The sequence below is a fragment of the Setaria viridis genome, chromosome 5, assembly GCF_005286985.2.
Source record: "Setaria viridis chromosome 5, Setaria_viridis_v4.0, whole genome shotgun sequence".
NCBI lineage: Eukaryota > Viridiplantae > Streptophyta > Magnoliopsida > Poales > Poaceae > Setaria > Setaria viridis.
The window spans coordinates 8505004-8509480 of NC_048267.2; positions in this window are offsets into that span (position 1 = coordinate 8505004).

Sequence of the window (4477 nt, forward strand, 5' to 3'; positions counted from 1 at the left end):
AATGTGAGAGGTGCTAAAATTTAGCAGGCGTATCCAAACACCACACCACCGTAGCCGCGCTATGAAGGCTGACGGCATGACGGCGCTCGGCGAGAGGGAGCAACTAGCAGATGCACGGCCGGCCCTAGTTTTCAGCAGAAAGGAAGCTAAATACAGAAACGCTATTAACGTTGACCTAAATACTAGTACATCGGTGAAACTTGAGCTGCAGATGCATGGCGTGTTCTCCTTTCACTAACCCTTGCTTTGCTTCTTACCCCAACTCGATCGGTTTGCCCTTGTTTGCCTGTCTCTGGTTTCTGAATTTCACCAAGTTGTCCTCTGGCCGCCGCGCGTCACCACGGGCCTCGTCTCGTCCTCGCGGCAGGCCAAGCGAAAGCAACGCAGCAAAGCCAAATTACCTGCCGGCTGCCCGCCATGCTATATGCCTAGTATATTGTCTTGTCCAGATGTCCATTGTCCACTCGCGCGGTTCCTGGTTCCATGTGCTTTGACAATTTTTCCGATGGGAGGCGCAGGCTCGCAGCAGCAGGGCTTTTCAAGAGCTGCTAGGGCAAAGGGCAATCATGAGATCACTGCACTGCTTCACGGGCTCACGGCACGTCTCCTTGCCTGCCTGCCAGAGGCCCGGAGCGATATAAATGCGCAGGCCTATACAACAGGCACCGGTGCACAGTGACACGGCAGCTGCTTCCTTCCGGTCCCTCTGGTCAGGACTCAGGAGTGCAGCAGATCCTATCGCTTCTGCTGGTTCCTTCCTCGCAAAGCCTCACCGCCAGGCGCCAGCAGCAGGTCCTAGGCTCCTAGGAGCTAGGGTGGAAGAGCGTTTAGATCCATGGACTAAGAAGGGTGCTTGTTTGGTCCCTCCTAAAATTCCTATAAATATTTAAAGAAGGGTGCTTGTTTGGTCCCTCCTAAAATTCCTATAAATATTTAGATACTAATTAAGAGTATTAAATATAGATTAATTACAAAATCAATTGCACAGATGAAGACTAATTTGCGAGATGAATCTATTAAGCCTAATTAGTTCATGATTTGATAATATGATGCTATAGTAAACATGTGCTAATGATGGATTAATTAGGCTTAATAGATTCGTCTCATGAATTAGCCTCCATCTGTGTAATTAGTTTTATAATTAGCTCATGTTTAGTCCTCCTAATTAACCTCCGAATATTCGATGTGACATAAATTTTAGTCTGGACTAAAGATCCAAACATCCCTTAATTTTTAGTTCGGGACATATCGAATGTTTGGATACCTATTAAAATACTAAATGTGAACTAATTATAAAACTAATTGCATAAGTCGTGTCTAATTCGCGAGACAAATCTATTAAGCCTAATTAATACATAATTAGCATATATTTACCGTAGCATCACATGGTCAAATCATGGACTAATTAGGCTTAATAGATTCGTCTCGCAACTTAGCCTTCATTTATACAATTGGTTTTGTAATTAGTTTATATTTAATACCTCTAATTAGTATCTAAATATTCGATGTGACAAGAACTAAATTTTAGTCCCGTGAACCAAACACCAAACAGACCCTAAGCAAATCTTTTGCTCGCGGTTCGCCTCAAGCGTTGTTTGTCAGTCCGGTGCAGGAGGTTGACGACGAGCTTGCTTGATCGATCTGCATCCTGAATTCCTGATAGCCCAAATATTACGTCCATTGAGAAGCCTGGAAGAAGAAGATACTAGTACTAGCCTATGCATATGCTTACGATCTCCATGGCCAATTAGGGTGTTCAGATTCTCAATGATAACAAGCACGCAGCGGCATGGCCAATTACCCTGCTCGATCTCCATCAGCAGCCTGGAGGCTTTTTGTTAGGAGGAGGAAATATTCACCACTAAAGGCATATAGGCACACTACGTTTGGTTTACGCTGCTTATTTTTAGCACCCATCACATCGATGTTTAGATACTAATTAGAAGTATTAAACGTAGACTATTTACAAAACCCACTACATAAGCGGAGGCTAAACGGCGAGACGAATCTATTAAGCCTAATTAGTCCATAATTTGACAATGTGTTGCTATAGTAAATATTTGCTAATGATGGATTAATTAGGCTTAATTAGGCTTAATAGATTCGTCTCGCCGTTTAGCCTCCACTTATGTAATGAGTTTTATAAATAGTCTACGTTTAATACTCCTAATTAGTATCTAAATATTCGATGTGACACGTGCTAAAAATAAGCAAACGGAACCAAACAGCCCCGCTGCATACACGTACACAGGCGAAAGCTCCATGATCATCCATGCCCTCCTGCAGTGCTGCTACATGTTGGCAGCTGCTCCCCAGTTCCCATCAATCCATCACCCTGACCTTCAGGCTCCAAGCGTCCAACAGCAAAGGTTGCCGGCGCGCCGGGTCGATCAGTGACCATTGACCAAAGACTGAAGAAGAAGAACCTCCCGCAAAGACTGAAGAAGAAGAACCTCCGACTTCCTGTGTGAACGAGAGGTTTTGGTCCTGAAACAGTTTCAATCCTGCTTATGGTCACAATAAACTGAAGCTACTACCTAAACGGGACACTATTTAGCTTCTTCTTAGCCGTGTCCCTACCGCTTCCATTTGTAATGACCCGCTTATCAGAGAAGCGCTTTTTCCTTGTTAGTGCAGCTTAGTGAGAAACGCTTCCCTCAACCGGTGTAGCCTTCGACGATCGCTCGTATCTGCTCTCGCTTGAATAGGCACAGACCAAAGGGGGCGTTTGGTTCCAGCTGCTTATTTTTAGCACATGTCACATTGAATGTTTATATACTAATTAGAAGTATTAAACGTGGACTATTTATAAAATCCATTACACAGATGGAGGCTAAACGGCGAGACGAATCTATTAAATCTAATTAGTTCATGATTTGACAATGTGCTGCTATAGTAAATATTTGCTAATGATAGATTAATTAGACTTAATAGATTCGTCTCGCCGTTTAGCCTCCATCTGTACAATTAGTTTTATAATTAACTCATATTTAGTTCTCCTAATTAATCTCCGAATATTCGATGTGACACGGACTAAAGTTTAGCTCGAGGAACCAAAAGCTCCCAAAATCTTTTCCTTGCGCACGTCCGCTCCCAGTCACATCAACGTTTGCTCCTCCTCTACGCTCTAGCCCTCTCCCTGCAGGCCTGCATTTGCACGCCGTCGACGGCCGGCGTGGCGATCCGACTGACCGGCGTATCCGTGCGGAGAAGGTCTGTACGTGCTTTTTATATGCCCCCTTGGAGCCGGGCGTCCGTGCCAAGAGTGTCCAAGCTAGTGGCACCAGCACGCTGCAAGAAGCAGCAAGAATGGCGGCCGAGGCTGACACTAGCACCACCGCGTCTTTCACCGTGAAGCTCCTCATCAACACGAGGGAGCGGCGGGTGGTGTTCGCCGAGACCACCAGGGACGCCGTCGACTTCCTCTACTCCCTCGTCGCATCGCCGGACACCTCGATCCCGTTCGACGAGGAGACCTTGGACGGCTGCACCAGCAACCTCGCCCAGAGCGTCCACGAGCTCGACGAACTCGAGGGCCTCGAGGACCACCTGCCGCCGCCGCCGCCGCAGGACCCCCAGCGCTTCTTCGTGTGCGGGGGCAAGCGCGGCGCCGGCTGCGACGGCTACGTGGCGGAGAGGAGCGGCGCGAGGTGCCCGTCCTGCGGGGGCCGGATGGACGCCGAGGCGCCGCGCGGAGCGCCCGGGGCCGGCTGCTCCAGCTCCGGGCAGGACGCGGGGGGCGCCGACGGCGGCGGCGGCCCGGACGTGGTCCCTGATGGACGACCTCACCATCGGGCCCTCGCCCGGCGTCGCCCTCGCGGTGGTCATCAACGAGGTGGGAGCCGACCCATGCGGGGTGTGCAAAAGGATTTCATCGGTTTGATCTCAAAATTGGGGTGAGTCACGACAGGATCGGTTTAGACTCAAAACCGAAGGACGAGTCCAGTGCAGCCGAATGCTGTCAAGTCGGAGGACACGTGGCACCATCGCGAAGCTTACGTCGAGGTGAAGCGAAGTCATGGAGGCACCAGGTCCGTCAGATGTACCAATAAAAAGTTGGACGGTTTTACCCTAGATGGTATTTGAGCTCTGTGCTTCATATAAGGGCAACTTGGGAAATAATCAAGTGCCTATATATACATAGAGTGGGCTGTTGGGGTAGCCACATATCTCTTAGGGGTTGTTTGGTGGTGAGTTTCTCATTTTTTTTAGAGCCTTTGGGTGAGAAAGAGGGAGAGATCAGAGGGATTTTTTATTTGATCCTTTTGCCATCAGCTCATCTTAGTGTTTAACAGAAAACCATCAGTAGGCTCGACCTCTATAAGGGTAATCACGGTGAGCTCGCAAGATTAGAGTGATTTGAAAGCAAGTTCATTTTGCTGTGCCGATCTTGCGCATGTGTGGACTTCCAAGAGTTCTCTACTCCCTCCGTCCCATAATAAGTACATACTCCTTCCGTCCCATAATAAGTACATTT